Below are 16,467 nucleotides of genomic sequence, written 5' to 3' on the forward strand. Positions count from 1 at the left end.
TCCAAATAAACTATGTGCAAACCCCAATACAGAAACATACCTCACACCTCTTGCGTTAGTTTTTGGGATCTCACGTGCCATCCTACTTATTACGGAAAAGTTTTGTATTCCAAAGTCTCCAAAGTTACTCCTCAGCAACGTGCGAGTCTGTTTACTTTAACCGTCATTGCATTAATCTGGCTCATAAATTATTTACATAAAACAGAAATTGGCAGCACCACTCCAAAGCACTGTAAGCTAAGTGTTTCAGTCTGAAAGCTTAAGAATGCAATCTTTAGATTTGAAAGCAAGTAAGAATGAAACCATGTGCAAAGACGGAAACTACATGTTCTACTTGTTGTAAGAAGCTGGCGTGTTCTAGTTGAGCAAGGCATCATCCCCAAGAACACGGCTGTGGTGCTTGACTTCTGTAGCCAGCCTCGAATTGGAGCTGAAGTGCGGTTGGACCTGCTCTCAAAGGGGCTCTTTTGCAACGGCCCCACGAGTTAATTAATAAACTCGTATGTTTCGTAGTATCTGAAGCGTAGTGAAGGCGAAAGCGATTAAGAGGTGTTAAATCGTAGTCTGTGATGCGATGCTACTTAGCTGTCGGATGTGATTTTCGGTATTATCTCTGAGCTTTCGGTCCGCTGTTTACCAACAAGCAGCGAGCAGATGCTGCAGAGTATTCAGTGTTAAAAATAAGTTTTGTGGGCTGTTCCGTGTTCGCGAAAAGTTAGTAATTGGCTGAATATTTGTTAGTTTTAGTGGTTTAAGTGCTTTAACGTATCACCAGCAGAGTGGAAATTAGTTCTGCAAATATAAATCTGGATTCATTGTACACGAAGGCGAGACTAGCGGTGAGTCAACTAAATAGAGTTTCCCATGATCTCTTCGAGTGAACTGTGGTCAATTCAAGCAATTCCAGTTGGATATTCTCGGAATAATTTTAGTGAACGCAAGAAAATTAAATATATTTCTTGAAAGACCTTCTCCGAAACTTTCACTAATATATAAGTTTACGGACCAGCGCCATCAAGGGCGGAACTATATCCCTTAATAAACGAAAAATCTGGGCATGTATTTAAAAGCGAATAAATGCTCCCGTCATTACGTGTAAGGAAGAGCCTTCCCTCGCGTATTCACATATTCTAATTATTCAGCTAAGTGATGCAGAAAGGAGACCTGTTCTGCCAGGAATTAGTAAGATACTTCGTGCCATTGTAACAGAGCGCCACATAAGGTAGCCCAAATCAACAGATTATAGTCATTCAGCGGACTTGAATCGATGTGTGTATGCTTTTTTAATTAGATGACTCTATAAGGCTTTCATACTTGAAAAAGATAATTTGAAAGCGTTGGTAAATTCACTCAAAATAGGCACATTAACAGCGTGATTTGATTGAGACGTGTTGATGTCGTCACGAAATATAAAAAAGTCCGAAATTTATGAACTTGAATTCTCGATAATGAATTTATAAAAGTTGAATGTAATTGAATGGCAGATTAGCTTGGTCATACGTTCTATGAGACTTACATATATTTTGCACGAAATTTTCATTCTTGATTGGATGGCTTTTTAGGAATTGAGTAGGGGAAAGGAAAATGTTTGGATTTAAAATGGACCTCTTTGACAGCCTTTCAGACAGCTTATTTTAACATCGCCTTGGAAGTAAATACACCTAGCTGTTCTTATCCTTTCCCTTTTCTCCTGGGTATTATGGTCAGCTAGATGTACGAAGTAATGTTTTCATGCCCTGTTAACGAGCTAACGCGAAACGTCAGTTCTTCAGGTTTTGTGTGAAACAAAACCTTATTAAAACGATTAAGTGTCTGTCTGTCTGTGACACCCGGTTTACTAGTCGCGAAATTCGGTGGTCTAAGAATCCCTTTACATATAGCAAGTGAATCCATTTTGTGTTGAGTATGAGTGAGGCTCTCCATACATTCGTAGAGGGGCAGAGGTCCACCCAATGTGGGGTATCAAATGAAAGGGCCCATTTAGTACTTTTCGAAGCTGGTCTTATTTCTGATACTGGGTGAAACATAGAGTAGTAGTGCCCCAAAAAGTGAAGCAGGTCTCGTTCTCAGAACCTATCGAACGGAAAAATCTGACTAAAATCACTATGGTGCATCTATACCAAATCTAGAGCTCAAAATACACCCCACCCCGATATCTGCTCAAATAAAGTTAGTGATACCATTTTACTATATTTTAGAAATTTACCCGAAAACCCCTATTAATAATTTCATCCTACAAATACAAATACATAAGTATGAATGATAATATAAGTCAAAACCAACCAAGCAATTTTTGAACGAAATCCAACTATTATTCACCATCATCATCATCAACGGCGCAACAACCGGTATCCGGTCTAGGCCTGCCTTAATAAGGAACTCCAGACATCCCGGTCTTGCGCCGAGATCCACCAATTCGATATCCCAAAAAAACAGTCTGGTGTCCTGACCTACGCCATCGCTCCATCTTAGTCAGGGTCTGCCTAGTCTTCTTTTTCTACTATAGATATTGCCCTTATAGACTTTCCGGGTGGGATCATCCTCATCCATACGGATTAAGTGACCCGCCCACCGTAACCTATTGAGCCCGATTTTATCCATAACCGGACGGTCATGGTATGGCTCATAGATTTCGTCATTGTGTAGGCTACGGAATAGTTCATCCTCATGTAGGGGGCCAAAAATTCTTCGGAGAATTCTTCTCTCCAACGCGGCCAAGAGTTCGCAATTTTTCTCGCTAAGAACCCAAGTTTCCGAGGAATACATGAGGACTGGCAATGTCATAGTCTTGTACAGTAAGAGCTTTCACCCTATGGTGAGACGTTTCGAGCGAACCAGTTTTTGTAAGCTGAAATAGGCCCTGTTAGCTGACAACAACCGTGCGCGGATTTCATCATCGTAGTTGCTATCGGTTGTGATTTTCGACCCTAGATAGGAGAAATTGTCAACGGTCTCAAAGTTGTATTCTCGTATCCTTATTCTTCGTGTTTGACCAGTGCGGTTTGATGTTGTTGGTTGGCTGGATTTCGGCGCTGACGTTGCCACCATAAACTTTGTCTTGCCTTCACTGATGTGCAGCCCAAGATCTCGCGCCGCCTGCTCGATCTGGATGAAGGCAGTTTGTACGTCTCGGGTAGTTCTTCCCATGGTGTCGATATCATCAGCATAGGCCAGTAGTTGGGTGGACTTAAAGAGAATCATACCTCTTGCATTTAATGTAGTATCAGTATCACACTAAAGTGAGCAATCCGACATGCTAAATATATCTTTGTTTTACGGGCTATGTACAAATGGGATAGTTTTGCACTCAAATATACCTACATAAGAAACAAACAAAACCTTTCATACCTAAAGCGCCGAGCTTTTGGTTTTCGACTTGTTCTAAATGCCGTACTTGCGATTGTGATATTCTAGTCTACTTCACTTTCCGCAGTTTATGTTGGGTAGATTTAATCAAAGAATTGAACAGAACTCAATTTTCCTGACATGCCACCGATGTCTTCATTCCGGGAGCAGCATTGGTTAATTCGTCTTCGGTGCTGACGCTGCCACCATATATTTTGTCTTGCCTTCATTGATGTGCAGCCCAAGATCTCGCGCCGATTACCGCCTGCTCGATCTGGATGAAGGCAGTTTGTACGTCTCGGGTGGTTCTTCCCATGATGTCGATATCGTCAGTATAGGACGCATGATAAGGCATCCCCCTTGTCGTAGACCGTTGTTGATGTCGAATGGTCTTGAGAGTGATCCTGCTGCTTTTATCTGGCCTCGCACATTGGTCAGGGCCAGCCTAGTCAGTCTTATTAGTTTCGTCGGGGTACCGAATGCTCTCTTAGCCGTGTACAGTTTTACCCTAGCTATGCTATCATAGGCGGCTTTAAAGTCGATGAAAAGATGGTGCAACTGTTGTCCATGTTCCAGCAGTTTTTCCATCGCTTGCCGCAGAGAGAAAATCTGATCTGTTGCTGATTTGCCTGGAGTGAAGCCTCTTTGGGCCAATGATGTTCTGGGTGTATGGGGCTATCCTGCCTAGCAAGATAGTGGAGAATATCTTATAGATGGTACTCACCAACGTGATACCTCTATAATTGCTGCACTGTGTGATATCTCCCTTTTTATGTATGAGACAGATAATGCCTCGTTGCCAATCGTCAGGCATTGATTCGCTGTCCCATACCTTGCGTACAAGTTGACGAACCAACTGGTGTAACTGGTTGCCTCCATATTTAACCAATTCGGCTGTAATTCCATAGGCTCCTGGCGACTTATGATGGGACCTCCAACTCGCCGATGTTCTGGTTGCTCAGTAGCTCATCAAAGTACTCAACCCGTCGCTCCAATACGCCCATTCTGTCGGAAATCAGATTTGCGTCTTTGTCTCGGCAGGATGAGCATCGAGGTGTGTAAGGCTTCATCCTGCTGACTTGTTGGTAAAACTTCCGCGCCTGGTGCGGTTGCTCCCTGTACTTTTCTAGTTCATAGACTTGTTGGTTCTCCCAGGCTTCCTTTTTCCGTCTGTGAAGTCGCTTCTCCGCTCGACGGAGTTCGTGATAAGTCTCTGCGCGTGCCCGCGTTCTTTGAAAATGCAACATTACTCGGTATGCGGCATTCTTCCGTTCCATTACTAGCTTACATTCATCGTCAAACCAGACGTTCCGACTCCTTTTGCGGCTGTGGCCAAGTATGTTTGTGGCCGTATCCATGATAACGTTCTTCAGGTGATTGTGAAGATCATTTGTTGATGTTTCATCTCCAGGTCCTCTGTTCACTGCGGTTATTGCGGCATCCATTTCCCTCTTATAGGTGTTGCGAAGGGCTGTGTTGTAGATGACTTCAGTGTTCACTCTCACCTGATTGTCAGAAGGGATTCTAGGTGGTATTGTTATTCGAGCTCGGAACACCATGCCAACGAGATAGTGATCCGAGTCTATATTGACCCCCCTATATGTTCTGACATTCATCAAGGCTGAGAGGTGGCGGCGTTCGATCAACACGTGGTCAATTTGGTAGAAAGTGATCCCATCTGGAGAGGCCAACGTATGTTTGTGGACCGCTTTCCGCGCAAACCAGGTACATCCAACAACCATTTCGTGTGACCCTGCTAATTGAATGATCCGCAGTCCGTTATCATTTGTTTTTTCGGGTAAGCTATGGGAGCCAACGTATCGCCTGAATACGGGCTCCTTCCCTACTTGGCTGTTAAAATCCCCAGATATAATTTTAATATCATATCTGGGACAGGCTTCGAGGGTTCGTTCTACTGCCTCGTAGAAGGTATCCTTCTCCGACTTTGCAGTCTCCTCTGTAGGGGCGTGGACGTTAATGAGGCTTATATTTCTAAACTTGCCTCGCAAACGCAGAGTGCATAGCCCTTCGCTTATGTTTTGAAAGCCGATAACTGCAGGTTTCATTTTTTGGCTGACTAAGAAACCTACTCCGAGCACATGGTTTACTGGATGACCGCTATAATATATGGTTTAGCGGCTCTTCTCCAGGAAACCGGTCCCTGTCCATTGCATCTACCCTTTCACCCCGAAGCCAGCTTCCGATAGCACCCCCCGCCCCCCTTGCTTGGTTAGAAGGTAGAATTCGCACAACGAAGTTTGTCTGTACTAAGTGAGTCTTGACTGACTTTCAAGTTACAGAGCTGTATTAAATTGTTTAGCAATGCATTTGAAACAAAGTTATACTAACAAGGCGGATAGTAGGAAGCTTAACGGTAATAGCGAAAACATGGCATTCAAAGCCTGAGAAGGATCTGCGTAAATGGGACGAACCTGCTTTAGATAGAATTCTCAACGAATTCAGGCATTCCTTCTCATATAACGCTGAAGCCCGATGATCTCTTGAACTTTCCGTTTCCCCTCTTTTCGGTCGAGCGACCGTGTCCTTAAATTTCAGTAACCGCGCAACTTCTAACGTCATCCACATCATGGCATTTTCCAGGTGGCTGCTTACCTTTCATCTTATGTTTAATAGGCGGCTGGGAACTGCATTTTTGTTACCACGCTCTATATGGTCTGAGGACTTCACGCAAGAAAACATTGATTGTTTATTTTGTTTGAGGATTCCGCATCCAGTTGATGTCAAACCGGACCAATTGGGAAAAAAACCTACTTCTACGTTTGCGGTCCACGGACCCCTGTGTTTTGAGCTAAATACCCAAGTTTTCAAAAAAGTGACTGACGGTTTCGTTTGGTGCACAGGCATCAGACGCTGCCTTACCTCCAACCTATCTGAAAATTAAGCCGGATTTCACTTGAATATAATTCGCATTCATGTCGTGCTTGCGATTATACATAAAGGAGCAATTACTAACTGTAACCAGTTGCGGCCACGCTGCTCCCAGGGCAAATGTCTCATGAATTGCCTCTGTCATGAGCGAAACCGTCAGTTACACATTGATTTTTTGCTCCTCAGTCTGTATGATCATCTATGCCTTCGTGCTGGCACACGTTGGAAACCTTCTTTGCTCAGGTCCCTGTTGCCGTTCCTGCCAGAAATGCATTCGCCTTCACGCTAGCCTCGAAGCACCACTTCGTGCCGCCAGCCCGGATCTATTCGTATGATTTAATGAATGGTGACGAAAGGTCACGGTTCAAATCTCACTGGTGCCAGTGGGGTTTGTATCGTGATTTGACGTCGGATATCAGTCGACTCAGCTGTGAATGAATTCCAGAATCAAATCAGGGTAATAATCTCTGGTGAGCGCGATGCTAACCACATTGTCTCTTAGAGTTTCCTCTAGTGTACCGTTACGGTTTTGAATGAAATGCTCTAATACACTTGAACGCCCTGATACAATTGGATTGTTGGGCCAGCGATAATTATTTCCGAATTGTCACAGTCTCGGCAGATGACGGGTTTTACCTAATACTAGCACTAAGTGCCAAGGATTTAGGCTCGGATGATCCTACCTACTTAAATTATAAAGGGGCATTGGTGGTATTGGCCAGTGGTAGGTCAATGGACGAATCCGTCGAGAACTCCACGAAATATCGAGCACGTATGCAAGATGGCGTACTTCTGCATGGTTTGAACCAGACTGTGTGATAGTCCCAGGACATGGAGGGAAGCCGTGAGGGTTTTAGGTACAATACCTGTAGCTGACAATATTATGTGAACTACAACCACCCGTTCAAGATGCCAAATTTTTTTGACTGCTCGAGCCAGTGGCTCATAATTCACCTTCTTCTCCACGTATTTCCGTTCCATGTAACTATTATGTTTTGTCAACGATAAGTTAGAACTTGCCGGTCACAATACATGCTGTAAGCAGAACTATTAATTACTGCTTGAGGCTTATATCCGTAAACCGGACATGTTCCCGTGATCAGCCCATACTTGCATGCATAATGAATAACCTTACATACAGCATTATGCCTGGGAATGTATTGCACCGGTGCCATAGCAGTGCAACCAGAAATGAGATGGTCCAACGTCTCTAATGCCGAACCATTGGTCGTTTTTCACCCGTTCTTTCATGATGAGCCTTTTATAAGCTTGGGTGGCGACTACGCCGTCCTGAATGGCACACATGAATCCCTCTGTCTCAGTAAAGAGCTCCCCAGGACACAGCCATCTATTCGACAAATGCAAATCGACAAATGGTTGCCAAAGAGAATTTACATGTTTACCGTACATTACCTTCGACTTCCATTCATCGATCCGCTCTTGGTCCGACTTCACCCCAGTCAGAGGATTGAAAGCTCGATCCTCCAAGTTAAGTAGAGTCACGGTCTGCCTTACAGACTACCGATTGCAAGGGACTCGCTTTCTTTTTTCTGTAAAACGTCAACAACGCCCCTACCTCCGATGCCACGAGGCAGGTTCATCCGCTCCACTGCAGACTTTGAATGATGCGTTCGGAATTTGGACATAGTTGTCCATATCCGCCCCTGGACATTTTTCAGGTCCGTTTTCGTCCACGACAATATTTTGAATTTAGAAGCCAGTGAAGGGATAGCGAATACATTCAATGTGCTTATTTTATTTTTCCCCGAGAGATGCGATTTCAGTACCAGCTTTACACGTCGCAGGAATTCGGATAGCGGGAGCATCCTTCAGATCACCAACTCGAGCATGGATTCCTTGCAGAATTGCTAGGTACCTGTAGAAGTCTAGCTCGGTCATAGCTTCGATGTGGAGGTCACCAATGTCCAATGTCCGGCTTGCGGCTTGTGATGACCTTTGCGAGTGGCTTGGATTCGACACTTGTCTAACCCAAAATCCATCCGAATATCACGGCTGAGCATTGCCATCCACCGCAACAGACTTCTAAGATGGTCGTCAGCACTAGCATACAACTTGATGCTATCTAAGTACATCAAATGTGTCAATTTGCACTTGGCACTTGGCCCATACTTTATTGAAAAACCATGCCCTCTAGCATCATTCAGTAGCCATGAAAGGGGTTCAGTGCCATGCAAAACCGAAAAGGACCCGACGAGTTCCTCTGGAAGATGCCCCTCCGTATATGGATGGGCTCTGAGGTATTGACACTCTCAGAAGTACGCACTGATTATGTCTGCGCGATCCTGCACCGTGTACTTCTGGGGGATAAGAAAGGTGATCTCCACATTGAGGAAGGGTGGAAATTCTTCCGGCTGACTCATGACCTCATTTATACTGTGTGCCAACCGACTGTGTATCCTGGCAAATTTCTTATGCCAGAAATTCTGCACCCGATCCAGACCTGGGCCCCTCCAGTTTTTCCAGCTGTTTATAGCTCGTCGAACTTGCTCTTCGGTAACATACGCAAAATTCATGCCAGACGTTGTGGCATGGTGGGTGCCTTCGGCGATGATCCACTCAGCTTATGCTATCATAAGTGGCCTTGAAGTCGATGCAAAAATGGTGCAAGTGGTGTCCATGGTGGTTAGGTAGGTTATCAATGGACGCTTCCAGGAGCTGTGATGCACCGTTTTGATGCCGCAAACTCCAAAGACCATGACTGCTGTTATAAGAGCAAGGAGGCAGAGTCCAGCGGGACAGATCTTCAGAGCCCGCCGATAGCATGCACGATAGTAAACAGCTCTTCTACCACGTAGCCAGAAATCTCCCTGAGGTCCTCAAAGATTGGTTTTCCTAGAATCCGCAGCCTGACTCCAGCTAGTACTGGGAGTTACTCATCTTGTGCGCAGCATTACGAATTGTATCGTATGCCGAGTCTGGCAACATAGTCTCCTATCTTCTATGTATTTGCACGTGTTTGGCCCGAGAGCTCTGGCCATTGGGTTTTGTTATAAGGAGGCCAAATCCTCCATGATTTGGTAAAGATGGTGAACCTTCACCACCAGGTCTGTGGCTGCTAAGTAGTGTGGGTAAATTCCACCTTTGACAGTCGCTAGCCGGACACAGAATCTACCCAGACTGTTCAGCGCGTCTCCGCCCTGTCCTACTAACCTGGAGGATGTCACCACTGAGTACCAGGCCTTAATGGTCGCTTAGCTGTTGATCAGAATGGCTATGTTACGCGTGGGCATCATACTCCAGCCTTCGATAGGTTTTCAGTATCGCTAGTACCTCCGCTTGAAATACATTGGCGACTCCACACACCATCTTTAATCCGTCTATGAATAATGCTGTATCACAGCCTTGCCTGGTTGGAAAGTCCACAGCAAAGTTTCTTATGGAGTTTTCCATCGCTTGCCGCAGAGAGAAAAAAAAATCTATTGCTGATTTGCCTGGAGTGGAGCCCCTTTGGTATGGCTCAATGATGTTCTGGGCATATGGGGCTATCCTAGCTACTTTTGGTCGGTCGGATAGCCCTATATGGAGAACATCTGACCGTTGGTATTCCGCAACGTGATACCTTTATAATTGCGTGATATCTCCCCTTTTATGTATAGGACAGATAATGCCTCGGCGCCAGTCGTCAGGCATTGATTCGCTGTCAAACACGTTGAGCATAAGTTGATTAAGCGATCCAGTGCACGGACTGCTTCTTACATGCTTGGTGGAGGCATTTGCCCATCGTCTATAGTTTGCGGTTTTTTGGTTGTTGAGTAGTTCATCAAAGTACTCAATCAGATTTCTCAGCATCAAGCTCCAGATTTATCCAATTTTTTGGTAACAGTTTTGCGCCTGGTGCGGTTCCTCCCTATAATTTCGAGTTCACAAACTTGTTGGTTTTCTCATGCCTCCTTTTTCTGTTGGAGTTTGTGCCTCTGCGCATGTTCGCCTTTTTTGAGGATTCAAAGTAACCCGGTGTGCAGCATTCTTCAGTTCCGCTGCTACCTTACATTCATCGTCGAACCAGCCGCTCCGACTTGTTTTGTGCCTGGAGCGTATGTGGCCATATGAATGATAACGTTCTTGTGAAGATAATTTTTTGATGCTTCATCTCCAGGACCTCCGTTAGCTGCGATTATTGCGGCATCCCTTATAGATTTTACGGAGGACTGTGTTGTGGATGGCGTCAATATTCACTCTCACCTGATTGTCAGAGGAGATTCTGGGCGGTGTTGTAACCACAGAGGAGTACATCAACGAGTACCCTATAGGAGGTAATGTAGTCAGCAGTGTGCTCGCCCGAGATTGTTACCCTGATTTGACTCAGGTACTCATTCACAGCTGAGTCGACTGGTATCCGACGTCAAATCACGATACAAATTCCACTGCCACCAGTGATATCGCGGTTGTGCTTGAACCACTCAGCTATCCGGACACAACCAGATAGGGATCCGATATGTTCTGACATTCATCAAGGCTGAGAGGTGGCGGTGTTCAATTAACACATTGTCAATTTGATTGAAAGTGGTTCTGTCTGGAAGGGCCCATGTATGTTTGTAGGCCGCTTTCCGCGCACAACAAGTACTTCTAACAACCATTTCGTGCGATACTACTAACTGAATAACCCGCAGTCCGTTATGATCCTTATGTAAGCTAGGGGAGCCTGAATACGAGCTCCGTCCCCACTTGAATATTGAAAAGTATGTTTTTGATATCATACTTGGAACAGAGTTCGAGGGTCCACTCCACTGTCTCATAGAAGGTATCGTTCTCTGACTCTGCAGTCTCCTCTGTAACCGACTCCAAGTACATGATTCACTGGATGGCCGCTATAATATATGTTTATTAGTAGCGCTTTCTTATTGACAACTGCGGTAACCATAACATAGGATATAATAAGAAATTATATCTTTAATACCATTTGGTCCGACGAACACCTAGTTGGTGACATCATCACTTCAACTTTTACAAGCTGTGGAAACTATAGAGAAAGTGCGCATTTCGAGAATCCTGCTTTCAGCTTGATAATCTTGTGAAGGTTGTCTGAGTAACGACCACTCTTCTGTATACTCAAGCTCAAAAGTTAGAACTGTTGCTTTCCAAAGTCCATCTTTACAATGTCCCAAACCACTTTTGGATTCTGATGCGAGTGATTTAGCTGACACCGTCTCAGAATTACAATTACTGAATTCTGAACCCATTAATAAACTCTGAATTTCTTTCGCAAGTTATTCCAAATGAAATCTATAAGTGAACTCTCGTGCGAAAATGATTCCGCACCCTCCGTTTTGGAAGTGTTCATTTAAAAGGTGCTTTCAATTGTGCAGAAGTCGAGGGTCACTTCAACATCTCGAACTCCAAACTCGCAATATCAATTGCACCAGCAAATTGCAAAGGAGCACCTCAAATGCTGGGTGTATAGATTTGCACAAGCATGATCCTTTGAATCGATGACAAACTAAATCCTGTCTCGTCTCGAATTTAATTATTCTGTGACTTAATTACTATCAAAGTTATAACGTTCAACTTTTGTCGAGATGGAGTCTGGTATTGAATGCTTGCATGACTTGCCTGTGAAAGCACAATTGCCTGCAGAAACGAACGTAATTACGACGAGATTTGTTTGTTAGCTCCACAGATTTAGCAACCTTGCCCCTTTGGCTGAGATGTTTGGTTGCCGGCAGCTCAGGTGTTGATTGAAGCCTCAAACAAATTTATCTAGGTATCTTGGAAGCTTTAACTTCGAAAGCTGGAGAACTCTTCCGCCTAGATTCTGATAAATTTACGTGGCTGGGACGCTTCGCTGCTGAATGTTTGCATTTTATGCTATCTCGGAACATGAAGGTAAAACCTACACTTTGATGTCAATATTATGTTGCAGAGTCGCAAGTAGTTTTTAATGAAATTTAGGCTGATGATTCTGAAAGTTTTACTTCTGCAAACATTGTCCTAAAACTAGGAAGCTGCGCCACAATTTCAATTTGGAATATTTTATGGGGACGGAAAAGTTTGTGCTTTACAATTTAGATTTGCTAGTTCGCAGATGAATGTATCAGGGCATTATGTCATGAAATGTGTGAGGTTTCTATGGAAGTAGCTGAATAATTTCGTAGAAAAGCAAGTTCGACCTCCTGCATCATACCCAACAGCAAGGATGCTTCCCAATTATCTTGTTATCAAACTTATTCTGATATTCTCCACAATATAACCATCCTTTTCGACTTGTTTGAAATCAGTTATTCGTTTGAAGCCAACAACAAAAAATACACAAAAATCTAATTACAAATTCACCTCGCTGAAATTTACAGAGTAGGACAGAATAAAAAGCAATTTTGATAAGCGCAGGAATCGTACTCATCAGTGAAAGGAATGCAGTCGCAGACTACATAGTGCGATGCTGTCAAAGTGTTTTTTCAAGATGGTAGTTCTTATGTACAGGTCTTTCATGCCTCCACATCTGTATACCTATACTTCAAAAAAGTCTAGCTAATTAACTTTGGAAGAGGCTTCGTCAACGGCGCTAAAGAAACCAGAAAATACCGATCCGCCAGGAGGAGGTTCGCGGAATAATAATAAGATTTGCTTAAATTTTAATTTTTCTTCAAATTTTTTTTTATGTAACATAACATCTTCAACGCGGAACCGAAAGCTGAGAACATCACCCATCACGATTTTTTCTCAGGAAAATTTTACTGAACTTGGGTCACCTGTCCCTCTCGACTATTGAGTTACCTGCATCCAAAGGGTTAAGGTTCATCCAAAATTGTTATTTACCCTACACCCTATTCATGCCAACTAAGAACGCTGCTTCGGTAATTGAGTGTCGAGCGTGTTAAAAAAACCGCCTTCGTTTGATCACCGGAATTAAGTATATTGGGAGCAATAAGTACCTGCATACCTTTCATTTCCATTTTCCTATAGATTTCCTTCTCGGGAATAAATTGCCTAGATACCTAGTGGAGTAGAGAAGAGTTATATAATGCCGAATGCCCGAGTAACCCCTTGGCGTCTTAGGGAATAGCTGTGGTGAACTCGACGTTGACTAATGGCATTTACTATTAAGGGGAAAATCGGCGCCCTCTTTCAGTAGTGATTACGTTCTGAACTGAGGGGTTCAGAATCCACTCGAAGAATTCACTGCTTGAAAAAGGTAACTAAAGGCAGGCTATAAGCCTGCAGTTCTCGAAAATCCTTATGCTTTGGAAACTGGTATGATTAGAGTCTGAAATGCGCGAACAGTTCTTGACAACGATATCGACGCTCTTAAGAACGTTCGCTTGCTCCAGCTTAAAATTGAATTTCAGCGACACAGTCTGGATATTCTGGGGTTAAACGAGGTAAGACGATGGGACTTTCGGGAGCACCCCCCTTCCGTTGCGGCACTGTGCTTTTTTATTCTGGCAAGTCTGTCGGAAGTAAACGGTAATGCGGTGTGGGACTAGTCCTTACCTCATCCATTTAGTACTCCCTTATGATAACCAGTATAAGACAGAATGTTAATTACGAGGTTCGTGATGACAAGCCCTTCACCTTGGTTTTGAACTATATAGCACCCGCAGAAGGTCTACTTCATCGTGGATGAAATGGATATTTACTAACAGCAGTTACTGTTGCGTCTGCAAATCTGCTTCTTCCATTCTTCCATAACTCCATTAAGAGATCTTCCTCGGTGAGTGGAAGAAAGCAATGACGAGCGAGTGCCACAATTGAAAAGGCATTTGCGTGTGCCGCGATTGCGCCAAGATATAACTACAATTTTCCTCGAATATATTGAAGGATACCACTCAAATTTGATTCATAAAGGGCAAAGCGTGATCCGCTCTCGATCCTCCTGCGCAGACCATATGAATACCCTTCAGATGACTTGGTGGCAGTGTCGGGGGATTTGGGATATGTGAAGTTAGCTGGTTGTCTGTTCTGGGCTGCATCGTTCTTGGGCTTTGGAGTGCTAACTCGTGAATTGTATGAAGCAAAATTTCTCTCCTTCAAAATACATCCCATTTCGATATTTGGTCAAATAAAGTTAATAGAGCAGATTACTATATTTTAGAAGTTTACTTGAAAACCCTCCTTAAGTTTATTGATTCACACACTTTTGCAATAGTATAACTGATATATATCGCATGGCACTGATATGTTTCGCGGTATTCGTATTGAAATCAACAAAGTTTTAGCACATCAAATTGGTATTTTTCATGAGAGAATTACCAATTATTATACACTTATTACCAATTGGAGGTACGCATACTAGAGCCCTACGCCAGAAATTATTTCATTAAATTACTAACTACTGAAAGGCTTTTATTTTATTTTTTTTTTGTCTTCTTCATGTGAATTTACTGCATTCTAAAACATCAGAAAATATTAGCGCGACATAGTCTGAAATACACTATACCATATCTACGCATATAACACAAAAGCGTTCTTCCTGTCTGTGAACTATTGGAAAATTTCTTTAAAATTCTTTCAGCTGAAAACCATTCATTGAATGTATTAATTATTAATTACGAGCTAACGCTGTTTCTGAACCGGACAAAGGCTAAAGAAGAAGATGAGAAAGATAATTACCAATTTTGCTTGTTTCGTTCCATTGCTGAAAAATTTTCAATCAGATTTTCGCAAAATGATATAGAGACACATGAAATCTAACCTGTCCTTTTTACACAACTAAATTCTTATTTTTTGAGAACTCACTCCTAGCACTTGTAATTTTTTGTCCAGCTCAGTAGATAACACTTTTGAAAGTAGACGAAATTGCGACACCTAGTGCCAACGTATACAGTTATAGATGTACCTTTTATATTCCCTTCTATCTCTACAACAGTTCTTAAAACATACCGTTTTTGAAAGAGAAACCGGGACAAAAGAACCAACGGACAAAATTAAGCAAATTTATGCGGTAGTAGCAGTATGGCAAGAAATATCCAAGTCTATTCTTTCCTCGGTGTTAGGCAAGCACCTCCCCCCCCCCCCCCGCAGTCCAATGGGATGCTGAAACGTTGGCAGCGGACGCTAAAGGCCGCCTTAATGGCTCACGACCATCCAACGTGATCGCGGTCTTTGCCTTTCGTCCTCGGCCTTCGCACAACCCATCGAAAGGAATTCACGGCCAGTCCCAGGAGATGGTGTACGGGGGCAATCTGCGCCTCCCCGCCGACCCTGTGCTAGGCATCAGAACAGCATTAAGCGACTCCGGTATGCTGCGTCTGCTCAGAAAAGCGGTTTCGAACCTGCGGCCGACTCCACCTTCCCGACACACGGCACCGGAGGTCGACACCCCCACGAACCTCGAAAAATGCTCGCAGGTCCTCATTTGGGTGGACGCTCCTCGGAAGCAGTACTTTGTCCGCAAAGTATTGGACAATCGATTGAAATAAAGTTTGTATAATACAGTAACAATTGCGTGAGGTGGTTATACTTTAACATTTCCATTTACAGTTCCAAATTCGCTATAGACACATATAGACTGTAGTGTCCGCAGCTTTGCAACAGATACAAAATTTTGCCTCGTCCAGAGAAAACCTGACGTATTTGGTAATACGCCACATTTTTTTTTTGTTTTCTGATGTTTTGGCGAACCTTAGCTGTTCCAATTCATTCCAATTTCCTAACTTGCAGGGTTATTTTTATTTTATCAAAAAAATCACTAATACTTAGTACCTCTCCCCTAAACCCTAAAATTAATTTCTTATTAAATAATTTCAACTTTTACATAATAATAATTCCCTAACACTTATTGCTGGCTGGAAAAAGAATATCTAATTCTTGTTTCTGCTGCCACCGACCTGGAATTTGAATTTTAAGGTCGGGGTCAGCAAAAGTAAGAATTAGCGGCAACCAGACCGGCAGATGAGGTTTGACTTTGATCAGCTGGACTTAGCAGAGGGAGATTGTGTTTGGTTAGTGTTTTAGGTAAATCGTTTTTATCTTTGTGAAGACAGAGCTCTAGGAACTAGAGTATATATGAGAGAAACGCTTCAAACACTTTCGTTTTCCTTATAAAAACTTTAAATATTCAATCTCCTTGAGCTTAAATAAATAGTGATCATTCAGTGACATCACCGATTACCATTTCTTTGTTTTAAGCCACTGACTGTTCCCCTTCTGCCCTTCAATCTTTTTAATGCTATTTTGGGGGATAGCAACGCGGAGCGACCGGTCTTGTCAACTAACAGCACGTCAGACTTGTGTGCTCCCTGGCGGTCAGCCAAAACTTTTCGGTCCCAATACGAG

General features: G+C 43.3%; 1 protein-coding gene across 1 annotated transcript in view; it reads left to right on the top strand.

Moving 5' to 3' along the window:
* Nucleotides 1–356: 356 nt before the first annotated feature.
* LOC119649264 (adenosine deaminase 2-like) overlaps nucleotides 357–16,467 on the top strand; it is a 64,426-nt gene continuing 48,315 nt past the window's right edge. Inside the window, exon 1 of the mRNA XM_038051352.1 lies at nucleotides 357–839. The gene's annotated coding sequence lies outside the window, so the exon portion shown is untranslated. The remainder of the gene's footprint in view (nucleotides 840–16,467) is intronic.

Source organism: Hermetia illucens, chromosome 2, assembly GCF_905115235.1.
Source record: "Hermetia illucens chromosome 2, iHerIll2.2.curated.20191125, whole genome shotgun sequence".
Lineage (NCBI taxonomy): Eukaryota > Metazoa > Arthropoda > Insecta > Diptera > Stratiomyidae > Hermetia > Hermetia illucens.